General features: G+C 42.7%; 1 pseudogene; it reads right to left on the reverse strand.

The window, feature by feature from the left end:
• Window positions 1-297: 297 nt before the first annotated feature.
• Window positions 298-21,300, reverse strand: part of LOC141074999 (cytosol aminopeptidase-like) — a 46,760-nt pseudogene continuing 25,757 nt past the window's right edge.

The raw sequence follows: 21,300 nt of genomic DNA on the forward strand, positions 1-21,300 counted from the left end.
GCGAGTGCTTAAATGGGAAAAGTTGCAGCCAAATAACTGATATATTCACTCCAGGGAGGACTAGAAGAGTAGAATTGTGCCAAATTTTGCAACTTTTTTTTTTTAAATAGTCGCAGTTAATGAATCTGTTTAATTCATCTGGAAAGTCACACTGACATAAAAATCAGAAACCGCTTGGAGGAAAAAAAAAAAGTACAAATAGTTTGATTAATTTGTCACGTCCAAAATGCAATGATGAATCGTGCCTAAAGCGTTCAACACCTATAAAACAAATGTGTGAGATATGACTGGCAGATAAAATTTTTGATTTTTTCTTTATTTTCAGACATTTCTCCACTCAGCACATAGATGTATTAAAATTGCAGAATCATCTGAAGATGGAGGCGCAGATTCTAGATTTGCTTTGGTCGTGTTAGTAAAAAAATAAGTGCATAGCAAGGTCATTGCGCTTTAGTTCATTAAGTCCACATAGGACGAAGCAGATCCGGTAACTGATGTCCGGATTATTTGGGCTTCTTGTCCTTACTCAGCCGATCGGCGAATTCTACCAGAGTCCTTGTGGGGCGGCCGGACATGCCCTTGCGCAGATAAGGGACCTCATCCTAGTTGGACATGACTCCGGCTATATCCAGGTGAGCCCAGTGCGGGGACGTGACAAACTCCTTCAAGAAAGCCGCGGCCGTACACGCACCCCCAGATCTGCGAGAAGAAAACCTTTCATTAGTTTCTGTGGAGCAAGATACATTACCTCATGTATACTACTGATGTGGAAATTGTAGGTTTATTTTTTAATAAAATCCACATAAAAAGGAAAAAAAAAACCCCAATAATAATAATATTCCCATGATAGAAATTGATGACATATCCTGTAGGGGTGCACCCATGTGGTTAGGATCTCACCAATCATTTCTATAGGAATTCCAACAGATGAGCAAATCTGGATCTCCGTTTTGGTGATGGATGGAGGTCTCAGAGGCGGGGGTCGCTCTATGAGATACTTTAGAAACCTACTACAACCACCATATTTACATCCATTACCTGCTGTACTTCCCGACATTATTAAGGTCTGCGAGTGCGAGGGCCGACTCAGTCACTTGTTTAGTGTAATGATCAAAGAGAGGCATTCTCCATACACGATCCCCAGTCACAACGCTGGCCTGGAAGGAACATGAAACATCAGCAGTAAATTCAGCAATGTGGAGGACATCCCACAGGTCTAGAATACATACTTGGTGCCTTCCCACAAAAGGTGCAGGTGTACGGAGTTCTCTCAGGAGCTGAGCCGCCCCCATACAGAACAGATGCTGGCAGTGTTACACAGCTGGCAACTGCCTCTAGTAGCAACAACTGGAGCTAGCTCAGATCGCTGTATGACAGCTGAAATAGTGCTGAATGGGAAGGCGCTGATGGTTTTGTTGGCAGCCAGACACCTTCTGAAGGCCCTCATTGCCTCCATCTTTGTGCTCCTACGCAGCCTTGCCCTATCTTAATAGGCGACTGGTAATTTTTACTATATATTGCTGCAGTATACAGAACAAGTTCAAGTAAAGAAAAACACACCCTGACAGTATGAATTGAATTCCTTTTCCTGATCTGAATCTATTTGGCATTGCTGCAAAATGAAGGAAAAACAATGAAAAATGTTAAGAATTACAATACTGGAAAAGACAAAAAATAAAGCCAAACTGAACATTTTTTTGGTCAACATAACCTCCAAAAAATGCAGTGAAAAATCAAAACGTTGCATGGACCCCATAATTGGGTCAAGGAAAAGAGAGAAAAAAAAATCTCGCCATGTGAAAAACAAGCTCTTGCACAGCTATATGAATGGAAGAAATTTTTTTTATTCTTTTTATTTATTACAAAAGTTCCAAATGTTTTCTTTAAGACCAAACAAAGGGGGGAGCCCAAACCTATGCAGCTTTGGCACTGTTGTAATTGCACTGACCTGAATAATTGTGTTCCAGGTCATTTACTGCACAATGAGCGCTATAAAAAAAAAAATAAAAAAAAAAAGACAAATATAGTACAAAAAGTGAATGGTGTCTTTCAAAACTAGAACACACCCTCCTCCCAACCCAAAAAAAAAAAAAAAAAAAATCTCTCGTACAGTTATGTTAGTGGACAAATAAAGAGCTACTGGAATAAGGAAAGGGGGGGAATAAAGTGAAATGAACAATGATTCAGACAGAAGAGCATGTTATGACAAGAAGATAGAAAGTAAAATGTTTCCGACCTCTTGAAGGTGATTCCAAAGCCAAGAAGAATTGGTGAAGACTCCAGTGGCTGCAGATCCCAGGGCTACGTCCATTGCACCTACACAACAATTCCCGGTGAGCCGCGCTCCTCGTGAGAAGACACAGGCAGACATCTACATACAATAACTGCATACAGCTGCAGTACAATCCCACAAAGTGAAACGGATAAAGCCGGCTCCATCTGCACCAATCACATCCTGGTAGCTGGTTGTGTCTACTGACACTTCTTCCACCATTCACATTCCACCCAATTGCAGCCGCCATAAAGCACAGACCACCAGACAGACAATGCAAAACTAATAAAATATACAGCTAAAGAAAAAACAAACATTATTTCTCTACGACATACATTAATTATATTTTTTTGAAATCCAAATTAAAAGGGTTCTCCAGTTATTACCCATCCATAGGACTGGTGATTAGAGTTGAGCAAATTTGTTCGGGTTCCCTCTTATTCGGCAAGCTATAAGCGCTTACCAAATAAGCTGCAGAGGGAACCCGGCTTCCTGGATCACACCGGCTGAACGGCTCTGCAGCTGCATGTGTCGCGCCTGTGTCAGTCACAGCATGTGACATATGCAGCTGCGGCGGCGATCAGCTGATGGGCAGGCGTGATCCAGGAACCCGGGTTCCCTCTGCAAAGTCGCCCAAGTCTACTGGTGAAATCTTACTGATCGGTAACCGTATTGATCGGCAAAATTGGAACTTTTATCTCTGGTTAAATAGAGCGGCAATGCAGATACCTGACCGCTGCTCTGCTCATCCTATGGGGGGCTGCCCAGTGCTGCACTCGGCTTTTTCTGGCAGCCCTGTAAGAGGAGGTATGGAGCAGTAATCAAGTATCCAATCTGCCACTCAATTTTGTAACTTGAATTAAAAAAAAAAGCTCAATCAGGGACAGTTATTCCCTGGTCAGACCCTCACCGATCAGTAACGGATCATCTATTCTGAGCTGGTGAAGGGGGATGGGGCCTGGCTACACCCGCCCATTAAATTCATCAAAAGTGGGGGGTGATTCTTACTCTACAAGTGTTACTCCAGTCCTGTTTCTTGCGAGGTGCATGGATCCGCACAGCAGTGATAACGAGTTTGGGGCATCCTAAGTGGCGCGCGCCTCTCACGTTGAGACCCCACACTTAATGAATCGGAGCCCATGTGTACATTCTTCCAGCCCCTTCCATCATGTGTACGCAGCTCCCATACCTGTTAATGTCGCTGCATTTACGATCGCTCTTGCATTAAAGTTGTGTGCGTAACACAGAGCGTCCGCCAACAGCAGCCGTCCCTCCGCGTCAGTGTTATCTACCTGTGAGGAAACAGCAGCAGTCATGGATTTACTACTTTGCCATCTATAAAATAAAACAAACTAAATTGCTGTTCAGATCTGATCAGTACAGGGCAAGGGATCAATACTTATTAGAGGAGAACCCTTCATCTTGCGGTTAGATATCTGTATTCTATTGAAATATAGGACTCGCACTTTATCTATAATAGTCACAAAACTGGTGGCATTAGAGAACAATCCGGCTCTATCGTGGTCTATTCTAGAAAGATCCTGCACTGTAATAAATCTAAACCCTGAAGGACTGAATACAGCAATTTATCCACTATTGTGGGATGGGTTTATATTTTGCTTGTGTCCCCCTTCTGTGGAGGCTTCTTGCCTTGTCTTTTCAATTGTAATTTGTTTTTATATATCCATCGAAAAAGTCAATATTTTAATTATGAAGCTGGAATCTCTTCCTATCTGACAGCTACTGACTATTGCAGGAACAGATATAGGTGGTGTATTGAATAGTGAAGTGTCTACCATTATCCTCCTTGGATATATAGGATTCAGCAATACCAGTGTTGCTTTATATAGGAAAAAATCCCGCTCTCATTGGAGCACCACCATGACAGCCATAAGGAGTCTTCAGCAGACCCCCAGCTGTCATGACAACCCATTGTGAGACCGCGAGCACCTCGCATTGGAGCCAACAGCCAATTAGAACAGCGCGCTCCTCAGGACGTGAGCTGTGAATGCCGCTGTCAAAAGACTGGCAGCTAAGTTTAACAGGTTAACACCTGTGGACAGAGCTCCGCTCTACACAAGGATGTTAGAGGCAGATGATGGCTGAATAACACAGCCATCATCTGCTGGGAAAGATGCAATCTCAGTTCCTGAGCTCGCATCAAAGACAGGGTGCCGACAGATATCAGTAAGGGGTTAAAAAACAAAAACAATAATATGTTTGGGGGTTCAGTACTGGATTAGTGTAAGGGACTCTATACTAATACTACACAGCACAATGAAAACACTTGCCTTACCGGGGCCCCCAACACACGCTACGCCATTGACTATACATGACAAATGTATGGCCACTCCTCAGTGCCACTTTGAACTGGATAGCACTACTAACAATGGCTCAGGGTGGCGAGTTTTGAGCTGGTTCTCCATTGTTTGGTGGTGTTGGTACAGAACACTTTCCAGCTTCACACTGACCATGTACATCTAATGGTCCAACCCATCACAGGCCCCGCTACACATTGCCTTGGGTTACAATGAGATAAGAGCATAAACCCAGGGGCCAGATCTCCATTTATATCATGTTTACTAGGGAGCCAAAAGCTGAGGAAACCTAGGGCAAAGCTGATATTTGTATTCGTCACCCTACTAAACTCCTACTAGTCAGGATAATGGCCGTCACCACAGCCGGCAATGGGTGAAGATTACCTGGATGGTCTTCCCCGTTCTTGGCCTTCACCACATCCCCAGGCTTATTAGCTCTGCCGCTGGGCATATTTTCACACAGTGGAGCCAAACCTTACAGGACGAGATTAACACCATCATTAGTTTTACAGAAACATATTACATACAAGATAAAAAGTATCAGACAGGAGTAGAGATGCCATAGAAAACCTAGGACCAATGCTGAGTAACTACAATGGCCGCTGTTTGGGAGCCTCTTGGCAACAGGATCAAAGACTTGGCCGACTTCCTACTGTTCTGATAAGCCGCTGCGTGACGGGTGTTTTACTTTGTACCAAATTGATTTTTTTAAGTAATTTACTGCAGAATAATCAAATATAAAAAAAATGTCCTAAAAAGTGGTCCATGGGATGGGACAAGAAAGTAATCCATTATCGCATTTTGCCTGTTTTAAAGTTTATTTTTGTGTGTTTACGTGTCTATTTTTCTGTTTTTGCTGTCCCCGCCATTGTTGCCAGAGTTTGGGTGGTTTCGTGGAGTTTTTGTCCGATTCATCAATGGATTTAAAAAGAAAAAAATGCAGGTCAGCTATCTACTCCAATCTCCCTCTTCAGTTTTTTTTTTCTTTTAGAGAAACTTCACAAAAAAAAGTGCCACAATTCTGGGCAATTCTCCCCCCCTCCATGGAAGACAAAAAGCAATTTTAGAGAACTTTTTATATGTCACACTTAAACGCTTTAAGTTTTGATCAGTGAGGGTATGCGAGTTTAGCACCCCCCCACTGATCCATAAAACAAAAAGGTCAGGGGCACTATAATCAGAATTGTGCCCTTTTAGCTCATTTTTGGAGGGGCAGGGTTAGCATTGTATATGCTCACAAAAGTATATAAGTGGTCTGCGAAGGTTTCAGCACTCCGACACCATTAATCAAAACAGTTGATGTGTCGGAAGTTACCGTACTTAAATTGGGAGGGGAAAACATTTACAGCCAGATTTTTAAAAATTGTTCCACTGCATTTAAAACAAAATTAATTTTCAAATATTCCACAAATTTGTGTACACAGCTCATACCACGGTATGTGGTTCAATTGGTGGCATAAAAGTAAAAGTGAATAAAACTGTCATTTTCATATAGCCTTTATATAACTAAAATTGAAAGATAAATACTGTATTATTTTGCACTACACTCTAGGTTTAGAGAGCACAAAATAGGAAAAACATTTTTCCTACTAACTAAAACTTCCCGGGTAAAATGGAGAGGTCATGATCACTAATTTTAATGCACTAGGGTAGAATAGGAATGTAATAGATCAATTGTTAATGTGTATTATACACACACAGATCTGCTACGTATAGACACAGCTCTGAAACATTTGCTCATTTATAGATGCACACAGCTCTGCTACATTTCCACATTTATAGATGGAAAACAGCAAAAGAGCAAAAAGGTTTACCGGTACAGGCCTCCAGACAAATGCACCATCAGGATGCAGTGGACCCATACAATTAACCCCTTCATGACCCAGCCTATTTTGACCTTAGCGACCTGGCCATTTTTGACAATATTGACCAGTGTCCCTTTATGAGGTAATAACTCAGGAACGCTTCAACGGATCCTAGCGATTCTGAGAATGTTTTTTCGTGACATATTGGGCTTCATGTTAGTGGTAAACTTAGGTCGATAATGTTTGCATTTATTTGTGAAAAAAACGGAAATTTGGCGAAAACTTTGAAAATTTTGCAATTTTCACATTTTGAATTTTTATTCTGTTAAACCAGAGAGTTATGTGACACAAAATAGTTAATAAATAACATTTCCCACATGTCTACTTTACATCAGCACAATTTCGGAAACAAATTTTTTTTTTGTTGGGAAGTTATAAGGGTTAAAAGTTGACCAGCGATTTCTCATTTTTACAACAAAATCATTTTTTTTAGGGACCACCTCACATTTGAAGTCACTTTGAGGGGTTTATATGGCAGAAAATACCCAAAAGTGACACCATTCTAAAAACTGCACCCCTCAAGCTACTCAAAACTACATTCAAGAAGATTATTAACCCTTCAGGTGCTTCACAGCAACTAAAGCAATGTGGAAGGAAAAAATGAACATTTTAATTTTTCCAACAAAAATTTTCTTTTAGCATCAATTTTTTCATTTTCACAAGGGCAACAGGATAAAATGGATCCTAAAATTTGTTGGGCAATTTCTCCTGAGTACACCGATACCTCATATGTGGTCATAAACCACTGTTTGGGCGCATGGCAGGGCTCAGAAAGGAAGGAGCGCCATTTGACTTTTTGAATGGAAAATATACTGTAATATTTAGCGGTTGCCATGTCGCGTTTGGCGTGTCCCTGTGTGCCTAAACACTGGAGCTCCCCCACAAGTGACCCCATTTTGGAAACTAGACCCTCCAAGGAACTTATCTAGATGCATAGTGAGCACTTTGAACCGCCAGGTGCTTCACAAATTGATCCGTAAAAAAAAAAGAAAAAAGACTTTTCTTTTCACAAAAATTTTATTTTAGCCTCAGTTTTTTCATTTTCACATGGGCAATGGGATAAACTGGATCCTAAAATTTGTTGTGCAATTTCTCCTGAGTACAAGGATACCTCACATGTGGTCATAAACCACTGTTTCGGTGCACGGCAGGGTCCGGAAGGGAAGGAGCGCCATTTGACTTTTTGAATGGAAAATTAGCTCCAATCGTTAGTGGACACCATGTCGTGTTTGGAGAACCCCTGTGTACCTAAACATTGGAGCTCCCCCACAAGTGACCCCATTTTGGAAACTAGACCACCCAAGGAACTTATCTACAGTCATGGCCAAAAGTTTTGAGAATGACACAAATATTATATTTTCACATTATCTGCTGCCCTCTGGTTTTTATGTGTGTTTGTCAGATGTTTTTATCACATACAGAAATATAATTACAGTCATATTATGAGTAGCAAAAGGTTATATTGACAGTTAGAATGAGTTAATGCAGCAAGTCAATATTTGCAGTGTTGACCCTTCTTCAGGACCTCAGCAATTCTCCCTGGCATGCTCTCAATCAACTTCTGGATCAAATCCTGACTGAGCAGTCCATTCTTGCAAAATCAATGCTTTTATTTTGTCTGAATTTGAAGGTTTTTGTTTGTCCACCCGTCTCTTGTTGATTGACCACAAGTTCTCAATGGGATTAAGATCTGGGGAGTTTCTAGGCCATGGTCCCAAAATCTCTATGTTTTGTTCTCTGAGTCATTTAGTTATCACCTTTGCTTTATGGCAAGGTACTCCATCATGTTGAAAAAGGCATTGTTGATCGCCAAACTGCTCTTGGACGGTTGGGAGAAGTTGCTCTTGGAGGACATTCTGGTACCATTCTTTATTCATGGCTGTGTTTTTAGGCAAGACTGAGAGAGAGCCCATTCCCTTGGCTGAGAAGCAACCCCACACATGAATGGTTTCAGGATGCTTGACAGTTGGCATGAGACAAGACTGGTGGTAGCGCTCACCTGGTCTTCTCCGAATAAGCCGTTTTCCAGATGTCCCAAACAATCGAAAAGGGGATTCATCAGAGAAAATGACTTTACCCCAGTCCTCAGCAGTCCACTCCCTGTACCTCTTATAAAGAAGCAACTGAAAAAACAGTGCATAAACATCCAAAATAGGCAGAAATAACATGAATCTTTATTAAGGACACAGATAAAAATTGGCATGACAGAAGTGACACAAGCAGAACGCACAGAGGTACAGAGATTCCCTAAGGTATATCAATATGGTATAATGTATCTCCATTAGTGGTATATACAAGCCGACTAGTCATAGTGAAATAAAGGGTAAAATCCCCAGACCGTCAGGCAACCCCAAAGAAGGGGGTTATGAGAGATCAAAATACAAACATAATACTCATACCTAAGGGGGCACTGGACCACCGGCGCAAGGAAGACAGCCCAACGTATGTTTCGGAAGCTACACCGCTTCCTTCCTCAGGGGGTGTGTCATAAAAGGCCACCGGGTGTACTATAAATAGGGGTCCAAATAAACCTGAGCGCCAATCAGGGGAGCGACCAACCACCCACCCACCAACACGTTCGGGCTGGCGCTGACAATACACGGGGCCCCGTGACGTCAGACGCCAGACCACGGGCGGATGGGGGTGGAGTTAGGCGCGCGTCACCCGCGCATGCGCAGACGGCCACAAAATGGTCGCGGCCATCTTGACTGGGGGCATAATAGATGGCAAACAGAAAAATATGATATCTAACATAGTATTTGACCAAAAAAGAGCGCCAAATGTTTTACCAGTATCTAGTGCATCACATAGCGACTATATTAGGCACCATGGATAAGTATCCAATAGCATAGGTGGATAAGGTAACCGCACATGCGCAAATGACCATAAAAAATTTATATACGGCCATCAAAGATGGAAACACACCTAATAGTAAGCGTAAAAAATACCAATGTATTTATATGAAAATTTATAGATTGTTACAAAGCATCAAAAATGATTAAACACGAGGGTTATAAGGATATAGGGTAAACCAACGTATTCCAGTCCTATACAGGTTTATGACAACAATATATATACCCCATGCATTAGTTTAGTCAAAAATTATAGCCATAAAAATGTACATAGTCCTATTATAATCTAAATGGAATAAGTTAGCCCAAAAATAATGCTATTACAATGAAATATAAAGAATAATCTCTATCAACCGCATTATTATGCATTGCCCCCATATATATAACTACATATGCTTGTAAATAGAGGTGTATACAGCCATATATCAATGATCACCACATAGAAGTCCACCCATAAAAAATGGAAAAAAAATGGGCAACAAAGAGAACACATCTTCATCTTCTTGTATAGGAGAATGTTGATATATTCATAGAAGAGACGATCATATTTATCCAAAGCCTCCAGAAGATATTTCGGACCCAGACAACCCAACCAAAAAGATGCCAAATCTAAAAGACTAAAATAAAACAAAGTTAAAAAAGACACAACAAATGTCACTCCAGAAGTGTAACAGTACCACAACGGGGGAATAGGTGGAGGAGAAGAGGGAAAGATAAAAGGAAAACTCACAAAAATGGAACGAATGAAAGACATTCGTTAAGGCCATATGGATAGACTGTTTTCAATTTCCAAATCCATTTAGCTTCTAATTGACTCAATCTTTTAGAGAGACCCCCACCTCGAATATCAATTTTCAGGGCCTCAATGCCCCATACCATAAGTGAGGTGGAATCACAGCCATGGTGCTCCTTGAAATGTCTAGGTATAGTCCTCAGGGTGGAAGCATCCGTGTGGCCACGAGCCGCCTGAATCCCCAACACGTGCTCCCTGACTTGGACCTTGAATTGTCGCGTAGTAAGGCCTACATAAATAAGGCCACAGGGACACGTAGCATAGTATATGACATACCTAGTCGTACAGGTAATGCGTTGTCTAATACTGAAGACCTGATCTCCACTCGAATTGTTAAATTCAGTACACCGCATAATGTTGGGGCAGGCGACACAGTGGCCACACGGATAACAACCAACCCCGGGAATGTGACCATCCAGAAAGGTAGTTTTAGAGCCCACAGCGTAGTGGCTCATAACCAGATGATCCCTTAAGTTTCTAGACCGTCGGAACGCCATGGCTGGTCTCTCTGTTGTGATCCTGTTAATGACCGGGTCAATGCGGAGGATAGGCCATGCTTTATCAAGGGCAGAACGAACAGCCTCTGATCTAGAGCTAAAAGTAGTAATAAACCTAACAGTTTGGTTACCCCTAGATGTATTGGACATCCCTGATCTATATAATAAATCCTGCCTAGTAGCATGCTTAGCTCGATTGAAAGCAATTTTGATGGATCTCCGGCTATATCCACGTTCTAGAAATCGTTGATGAAGCTCATCCGCCCGATGAAAGAATGTCTCATCTGTAGAACAGATACAGCGCAGTCGTAAAAATTGACCGATGGGTACCACCTTAATGACATGTCTCGGATGTGCGGATGAGGCGTGCAGCAAGGAATTTGTCGCGGTAATCTTTCTAAATATGTCTGTTTGCACCATCCCATAGGGGTCCCTCCTTACGGTAACGTCCAAAAAGTCCAATTCATTAGCATCAGATGTGAACGTAAGTATAATATTACGGTCATTGTTGTTCAATTTTGAGATAAGCTGCGCAAGGTCGACGGAGCTGCCTTGCCAGATGAAGAATATATCATCAATGTACCGCGTCCAAAGGGGGACACGGCACATTGACACATCCTCATCTGACAAAAAGAGGTCCCTCTCCCACAGCCCCAGGAATAGACCAGCATAGGTGGGCGCAAAGGCCGCACCCATGGCGGTCCCCTGGAGCTGGAGGTAGACCTGTTATAGAAAATTGACCTATAACCCCCTCTCATACTTATCTCAGCTGGAAACAATTCTGAAAAGATCTCTACGGGATGGCGTTATCACCAAACCATTATTTTCAGCATTAATGGTTCCTGAACCCACGATCCCAACTCTGTATCTGCTCCCTAAGATACATAAGAGCTCCTCGGTGCCACCCGGACGACCTATAGTGTCGGGACGTGGCAACTTTCTGGAAAATATAAACAAATGGATAGATTACCACCTGCAACCTCTTGTTATGAGCCTCCCTTCCTTCCTCCGTGACACTGGGGATCTGCTGCGCAGGGTCAACAGACTCTGCCTTGAGGGTGACACTCTTCTAGTTTCAGCAGATGTGGAGTCCCTATATACTAACATCAGACATTCGGATGGCCTGAGAGCCGTGAAATTCTTTTTGGAGACTTCTCCTTTGGCTCCCAGGCTTAGGGACCTTCTGCTGGAACTATTAGAGTTCACCCTCACGCACAATTTTTTTGTGTTCAAGGGGTCCTTCTACCTCCAGCTCCAGGGGACCGCCATGGGTGCGGCCTTTGCGCCCACCTATGCTGGCCTATTCCTGGGGCTGTGGGAGAGGGACCTCTTTTTGTCAGATGAGGATGCGTCAATGTGCCGTGTCCCCCTTTGGACGCGGTACATTGATGATATATTCTTCATCTGGCAAGGCAGCTCCGTCGACCTTGCGCAGCTTATCTCAAAATTGAACAGCAATGACCGTAATATTATACTTACGTTCACATCTGATGCTAATGAATTGGACTTTTTGGACGTTACCGTAAGGAGGGACCCCTATGGGATGGTGCAAACAGACATATTTAGAAAGATTACCGCGACAAATTCCTTGCTGCACGCCTCATCCGCACATCCAAGACATGTCATTAAGGCGGTACCCATTGGTCAATTTTTACGACTGCGCCGTATCTGTTCTACAGATGAGACATTCTTTCATCGGGCGGATGAGCTTCGTCAACGATTTCTAGAACGTGGATATAGCCGGAGATCCATCAAAATTGCTTTCAATCGAGCTAAGCATGCTACTAGGCAGGATTTATTATATAGATCAGGGATGTCCAATACATCTAGGGGTAACCAAACTGTTAGGTTTATTACTACTTTTAGCTCTAGATCAGAGGCTGTTCGTTCTGCCCTTGATAAAGCATGGCCTATCCTCCGCATTGACCCGGTCATTAACAGGATCACAACAGAGAGACCAGCCATGGCGTTCCGACGGTCTAGAAACTTAAGGGATCATCTGGTTATGAGCCACTACGGTGTGGGCTCTAAAACTACCTTTCTGGATGGTCACATTCCCGGGGTTGGTTGTTATCCGTGTGGCCACTGTCTCGCCTGCCCCAACATTATGCGGTGTACTGAATTTAACAATTCGAGTGGAGATCAGGTCTTCAGTATTAGACAACGCATTACCTGTACGACTAGGTATGTCGTATACTATGCTACGTGTCCCTGTGGCCTTATTTATGTAGGCCTTACTACGCGACAATTCAAGGTCCGAGTCAGGGAGCACGTGTTGGGGATTCAGGCGGCTCGTGGCCACACGGATGCTTCCACACTGAGGACTATACCTAGACATTTCAAGGAGCACCATGGCTGTGATTCCACCTCACTTATGGTATGGGGCATTGAGGCCCTGAAAATTGATATTCGAGGTGGGGGTCTCTCTAAAAGATTGAGTCAATTAGAAGCTAAATGGATTTGGAAATTGAAAACAGTCCATCCATATGGCCTTAACGAATGTCTTTCATTCGTTCCATTTTTGTGAGTTTTCCATTTATCTTTCCCTCTTCTCCTCCACCTATTCCCCCGTTGTGGTACTGTTACACTTCTGGAGTGACATTTGTTGTGTCTTTTTTAACTTTGTTTTATTTTAGTCTTTTAGATTTGGCATCTTTTTGGTTGGGTTGTCTGGGTCCGAAATATCTTCTGGAGGCTTTGGATAAATATGATCGTCTCTTCTATGAATATATCAACATTCTCCTGTACAAGAAGATGAAGATGTGTTCTCTTTGTTGCCCATTTTTTTTCCATTTTTTATGGGTGGACTTCTATGTGGTGATCATTGATATATGGCTGTATACACCTCTATTTACAAGCATATGTAGTTATATATATGGGGGCAATGCATAATAATGCGGCTGATAGAGATTATTCTTTATATTTCATTGTAATAGCATTATTTTTGGGCTAACTTATTCCATTTAGATTATAATAGGACTATGTACATTTTTATGGCTATAATTTTTGACTAAACTAATGCATGGGGTATATATATTGTCATAAACCTGTATAGGACTGGAATACGTTGGGTTACCCTATATCCTTATAACCCTTGTGTTTAATCATTTTTTATGCTTTGTAACAATCTATAAATTTTCATATAAATACATTGGTATTTTTTACGCTTACTATTAGGTGTGTTTCCATCTTTGATGGCCGTATATAAATTTTTTATGGTCATTTGCGCATGTGCGGTTACCTTATCCACCTATGCTATTGGATACTTATCCATGGTGCCTAATATAGTCGCTATGTGATGCACTAGATACTGGTAAAACATTTGGCGCTCTTTTTTGGTCAAATACTATGTTAGATATCATATTTTTCTGTTTGCCATCTATTATGCCCCCAGTCAAGATGGCCATCTATTATGCCCCCTTTTGGAAACTAGACCCCCAAGGAGCTTATCTAGATGTGTAGTGAGCACTTTGAACCCCCAAGTGCTTCACAGAAGTTTATAAACGCAGAGCCATGAAAATAAAAAATCATTTTTTTTCCTCAAAATGATTTTTTTAGCCCGATATTTTTTATTTTCACAAGGGTAACAGGATAAATTGGACCCCTAAAGTTGCTGTTCAGTTTGTCCTGAGTACGCTGGCACCCCATATGTGGGGGGGGGAACCACTGTTTGGGCGCATGGCAGGGCTCAGAAGGGAAGGAGCGCCATTTGACTTTTTGAATGGAAAATTAGCTCCAATCGTTAGCGGACACCATGTCGTGTTTGGAGAGGCCCTGTCTGCCTACACTTTGGAGCTCCCCCACAAATCACCCCATTTTGGAAACTAGACCCCCTAAGGAAGTTATCTAGATGCATAGTGAGCACTTTGAACCCCCCAGGTGCTTTACAGAAGTGTATAACGCAGAGCTGTGTAAATAAAAATATTTTTTTTTCCTCAAAAATTTTTTGATTTTTTGATTTGATTTTTTAGCCCGCTATTTTTTATTTTCACAATAGTAACAGGAGAAATTGGACACCAAAAGTTGTTGTCCGGTTTGTCCTGAGTACGCTGGTACCCAATATGTGGGGAGGGACCACTGTTTGGGCACATGTCGGGGCTTGGAAGGGAAGTAGTGACGTTTTGAAATACTGACTTGATGGAATAGTCTGCGGGCATCATGTTACGTTTGCAGAGCCTCTGATGTGCCTAAACAGTGGAAACCCCCCACAAGTGACCCCATTTTGGAAACTAGACCACCCAAGGAACTTATCTAGATGTGTGGTGAGCACTTTGAACCCCCAAATGCTTCACTGAAGTTTATAACTCAGAGCCGTGAAAATAAAAATCATTTTTTTAGCCCCCAATTTCTTATTTTCCCAAGGGTAACAGGAGAAATTAGACCCCCAAAGTTGTTGTGCAATTTTTCCTGAGTACGCTGATACCCATATGTGGGGGGTAAACAACTGTTTGGGCACACGTCGGGGCTCGGAATGGAGAGAGCGCTGTTTGACATTTTGAACGCAAAATTGGCTGGAATAAATCGTGGCGCCATGTCGCGTTCGGAGACCCCGTGATGTGCCTAAACAGTGGAAACCCCTCAATTCTAACTCCAACTCTAACCCCAACACACCCCTAACCCTAATCCCAACCATAACCCTAACCACAACCCTAACGCCAACACACCCCTAACCCTAATCCCAACTCTAACCCTAACTACAAGCCTAATCCTAATCCCAGCCCTAACCCTAATTCCAACCCTAACCCTAATTTTAACCCTAATTCCAACCCTAACCCTAGTCCTAACCATAACCCTAATTCCAACCCTAACCCTAATTCTAGCCCTAACCCTAATTCTAGCCCTAACTATAACCCTAATTACAACCCTAACCCTAGTTCGAACCCTAAATGGAAAAAAAAAATATTTTTTTTATTTTATTATTTGCGCCTGGCTATGGGGGTGATAAAAGGGGGGTGTATTTACTTTTTTTTCATTTTGATCACTGTGAGAGTGTATCACAGTGATCAAAATGAAAAATGAACGGGCAGCCGGCAAATTCATGGGCGCCGCCATCTTGGACAATGGCAGGCGCACTGCGCATGCGCCCGCCATTTTCCAAGATGGCGGGCCGCTGGGAGCCACGGCGGGACACCGGGAGCACCATCGGAGGTCCCAGGGGGGATCGGAAGGTGGGAGGGAGCGATAGGAAGGGGAGGGGGAGCAGATGATGACGGCGGCGGCAACCGGTTGTTTCATCGGTATTCTTGCACCTGTGTTGCCATCTTAACCCCTTCACGACCCATGACGCCTACGTAGGCGTCATGAAAAGTCGTGCCCAAACGACCTATGATGCCTACGTAGGCGTCATGCTATAAATAGCCCCCCTGCGGGTCGGGTGACCGGGGTCAGTCGGTGTGGGGGGGGTCGGGTGTCGGTGTCTAGCCATGTCCGATGCTATTGCAGCATCGGCCATGGCTGGATTGTAATATTTCACCAAATTTCATTGGTGAAATATTACAAATCGCTGATTGGCTGTTTCACTTTTAACAGCCAATCAGAGCGATCGTAGGCACGTGGGGGTTAAGCCACGCCCCCTGGGATTAACCGTAGAGTGTCCTCTGTGTGCGGGTCGGGTGACCTTTCAGTGACCCCGGTCACCCGACCCGCAGGGGGGCTATTTATAGCATGACGCATACGTAGGCGTCATAGGTCGTTTGGGCACGACTTTTCATGACGCCTACGTAGGCGTCATGGGTCGTGAACGGGTTAAGATGGCAACACAGGTGCAAGAATACCGATGAAACAACCGCTCGCAGCCTACCAATACATGGAGGGGGCGGTTGCCTGGTATGTTAATGCACAACAAAACACTTGTATGCGGCGCTGTTCACACTATGGCCATGCACAGCATCCAGGCCAGCCTAGTAGAGACACCCTTCTATGAGCTCAGGCGGGCTGGCCAAGCGCTATCAAAATGCATGCCATGTGAACAGACACCGCAGTTTACAAGACCAAATGGGCCCAAGTGCACCCTGAATAAAAAGTGCAAAAAACACATTAAAAAATGTGGAGCATTGGCTGACATTTTGGCCAAAATACGCGAGCCCGTAACCTGCGTCAAAAATCTCCACGTTTACGGGTACCCAACACTAAATCCTAAGCTGATATTTTGGCCATCTTAATTATATGGGTCCACTGCATCCTGACTGCATTTGTCTGGATGCCTGGACGGGTAAACCTTTTTGCTCTTTTGCTGTTTTCTATTATTGGTGGATTTTCAAGTCTGTGCCGTATCACATTTATAGATGCACACAGCTCGCTACATTTGCACATTTATAGTTGCACACAGCTCTGCTACATTTCCACATTTATAGTTGCACACAGCTCTGCTACATTTGCTCATTTATTGATGCACACAGCTCACTACATTTGCACATTTATAGTTGCACACAGTTCTGCTACATTTCCACATTTATAGTTGCACACAGCTCTGCTACATTTGCACATTTATAGTTGCACACAGCTCTGCTACATTTGCACATTTATAGTTGCACACAGCTCTGCTACATTTGCACATTTATAGATGCACACAGCTCACTACATTTGCACATTTATAGTTGCACACAGCTCTGCTACATTTCCACATTTATAGTTGCACACAGCTCTGCTACATGGGCACATTTATAGATGCACACAGCTCTGCTACATTTGCACATTTATAGATGCACACAGCTCTGCTACATTTCCACATTTATAGATGCACACAGCTCTGCTACATTTCCACGTTTATAGATGCACACAGCTCTGCTACATTTGCACATTTATAGATGCACACAGCTCTGCTACATTTCCACATTTATAGATGCACACAGCTCTGTGTACATTTCCACATTTATAGATGCACACAGCTCTGCTACATTTGCACATTTATAGATGCACACTGCTCGCTACATTTGCACATTTATAGATGCACACAGCTCTGCTACATTTCCACATTTATAGATGCACACAGCTCTGCTACATTTGCACATTTATAGATGCACACTGCTCGCTACATTTGCACATTTATAGATGCACACAGCTCTGCTACATTTGCACATTTATAGATGCACACTGCTCGCTACATTTGCACATTTATAGACACACAGTGATTGGAAAGGATGCGGTGTCTAGTAATGGGCAGTCTGACTATTTCGGGTGACCTGGATAATTTGGCTTCGCTCAAAGAGAGCAGGGCTCCTTTGGATCCCAATTAAATGTGAGATCACTCTAGAGGACACATACACACATTTAAAATGGACTTTATACTGCCGAAACCCCGCAAACGTGTAGCCAACCAATACAACTGCTGGCAGGGTTTCAGCCACCAAACACTGTAATTTTACCCCCAGTGAGAGCCATTCAGAGACTTCAGGTGGCCCTCACTGGGATGCTGGCTCTCTTCGTTCACAGAGCCAGTTCTTTGTACGGGGTCGCTCGTGAACCACTAGAGTTTGCGTTCTCCTCCATCACAGGAAGCTTCCTCCGGAATTTAAGACACACACTTTTTAGTAGTAAGTTTTTCTTACTAAAAAGTGCATCTGATAATTTTTGGGGATAACCACACTTACTTACCAATGAGATTAATGGGTAATTTGAGAGTCGCAGCAGTCAAGATGGCAGAACAGACCGTCGCTGCACCACCCATATCCGCTCTCATTGCATCCATTCCAGATGATGGCTTCAAGGAAATCCCACCACTTAGAAAAAGAGACATTTTGGGGTCAGTGGTACTTTCAACAAGGCACAAAATGCTCTGTAGTTTTAGTCTGCACATATTCATCAGGAGGATGTGCGCCCAGCTGATAGTTGCTGCCCGGGGCAGGGACTGTGCTAGTAGTAATACATTGCTTCCATCATCTAGGTACACACAAGTAAAAAAACCTCCATACTGTCCAATAGTAGTCAGCAAGTGTTTTCAAAGGTTGTGCAACCCAATGTCATACCGTACGTGATGTGTCTCTGACCTGTCAAAAGTAACTCCTTTCCCCACAAACACAAGAGGAGGCTCGTTAGGATCACGGCTGCCAGTATAATGGATTTCCAGGAACACCGGCGGCTCATCAGATCCTTTGGCCACACTTAAAAACGCTCCCATTTGTTGCTCTTCTATCCAGGACTTTGATCTAGGAAACCAAAGTGGAAGCATATCACTGCATGGCATACAGTCGCTGTAACTATAGTCTACTGGTTAAAAAAAATGCAACATTGTATGTATTCAAATAACCAAAATTCAGTCCTAGTTACAAGAGTTCTAAATTGCACAAAAAAAGCCCAAAAAAGAAAAAACTCAAAACATGAAATACATACAAGAAAGGTATACTGCAGAGAATGATGGGGTGGTTGTATTAATACATTTAGAATATCCCCTGGAAGAAGCATTTCTTGCGAAACACTTCATCTCACATCTCATCCTTTCTGCAATATTTACAGCAGATATGTCCGCAGTCTTACCTAGTGAGCACCTTAACCCCGTCCCCCAATGCTCCAGTCTTTTGTTGAATTATCTCAGCAAACTTTGACGGAGTCACATAATTCGCTGGAGATTCCATCAAGTAACGAGCCAAGTTCTGCCCCTTCGCGTAGGAAACTCCTTTTTGCCAGGCATCTAGTTCTTCACTAAATAGAACAAATCATTCTGGGTAAACACACTGCAGGCTAGATACAAAGATGATTTTTTTTCCAACTTTATGGAAGCCGTCCACAGATTTTCTAATATGCAGCAAATACGCAAAAAAAGGGAAGAAAAAAAAAAAAGATACAATAACAAAAGATGTACCTGTGTAAGAGTAAGATTGCAACCGCATTCTCCACATCACCACTAATACTATACAACTGAAGTACTAATCTGCCACCAATATTTCCTTATTTTTACATTAGGACGATTTCCAATGTATACTTATTATATTGTTATCCCAATATTTGTGCCATATGTACAATAATGTGACAATTTTGCTGAATGTTATCACATTTGCGCACACACAAAAAACAAAAAACAAAAATACGGGAAAATAACCAAGGAGTATATACTTTTAGGCTATGTGCCCACGCTAGCGTTTTTAAACGCTCAGGAAAAGGATCCCCTTTCCCAGAAAACGCGCGTCTTTTTCCGCGATTTGACGCGTTTTTGACGTGTTTTTTTGACACGCGATTTCTGGGATCATTGGGGATGGCTAAAAACGCTGAGCAATGCGGGAATTAATGAGCATGCTGCGTTTTTAGCTGCTAAGCGATTCCTGAGCGGTTAAAAACGCATGCATTGGCACAAAAAGCCAAAAATGCATGCAAATGAATTAGAAGCATCTTGTAAGCATTTCTGCAGCGTCTGAGCCGGCACAAACGCTGCGGAAACGCATACAAAAATGCAACGTGGGCACCCAGCCTTAAAATGTTTATTATTTATTATTATTACTATTATTATTATTATTATTATTATTATTATTATACATGTTAAAATTGACACAACAAAAGAAGAACAAAGGAACTACTGGACAGTCAATAGTGGGGACGCTATAAGGTACCGGTGACATGAGGTAGTACGCTTATCATACAGTTAGGTCCATATATATTTGGACAGAGACAACATTTTTCTAGTTTTGGTTCTAGACATTACCATAATGAATTTTAAACAAAACAATTCAGATGCAGTTGAAGTTCAGACTTTCAGCTTTCATTTGAGGGTATCCACATTAAAATTGGATGAAGGGTTTAGGAGTTTCAGCTCCTTAACATGTGCCACCCTGTTTTCAAAGGGACCAAAAGAAATTGGACAATTGACTCCAAGGCTATTTCTTGGACAGGTGTGGGTAATCCCTTCATTATGTCATTCTCAATTAAGCAGATAAAAGGCCTGGAGTTGATTTGAGGTGTGGTGCTTGCATTTGGAAGGTTTTGCTGTGAAGGAAACAGCGGTCAAAGGAGCTCTCCATGCAGGTGAAACAAGCCATCCTTAAGCTGCAAAAACAGAAAAAACCCATCCGAGAAATTGCTACAACATTAGGAGTGGCAAAATCTACAGTTTGGTACATCCTGAGAAAGAAAGAAAGCACTGGTGAACTCATCAATGCAAAAAGACCTGGGCGCCATGGAAGACAACAGTGGTGGATGATCGCAGAATAATCTCCATGGTGAAGAGAAACCCCTTCACAACAGCCAACCAAGTGACCAACACTCTCCAGGAGGTAGGCGTATCAATATCCAAATCTACCATAAAGAGAAGACTGCATGAAAGTAAATACAGAGGGTTCACTGCACGGTGCAAGCCACTCATAAGCATCAAGAATAAAAAGGCTAGACTGGACTTTGCTAAAAAAACATCTAAAAAAGCCAGCACAGTTCTGGAAGAACATTCTTTGGACAGATGAAAACAAGATCAACCTCTACCAGAATGATGGAAAGAGAAAAGTATGGCGAAGGCGTGGTACAGCTCATGATCCAAAGCATGCCACATCATCTGTAAAACACGGCGGAGGCAGTGTGATGGCTTGGGCATGCATGGCTGCCAGTGGCACTGGGTCACTAGTGTTTATTGATGATGTGACACAGGACAGAAGCAGCCGAATGAATTCTGAGGTATTCAGAGCCATACTGTGTGCTCAGATCCAGCCAAATGCAGCCAAACTGATTGGTCGTCGTTTCATACTACAGATGGACAATGACCCAAAACATAAAGCCAAAGCAACCCA

Source organism: Dendrobates tinctorius, unplaced genomic scaffold (assembly GCF_039654945.1).
Source record: "Dendrobates tinctorius isolate UK_male_01 unplaced genomic scaffold, ASM3965494v1 ptg000347l, whole genome shotgun sequence".
Lineage (NCBI taxonomy): Eukaryota > Metazoa > Chordata > Amphibia > Anura > Dendrobatidae > Dendrobates > Dendrobates tinctorius.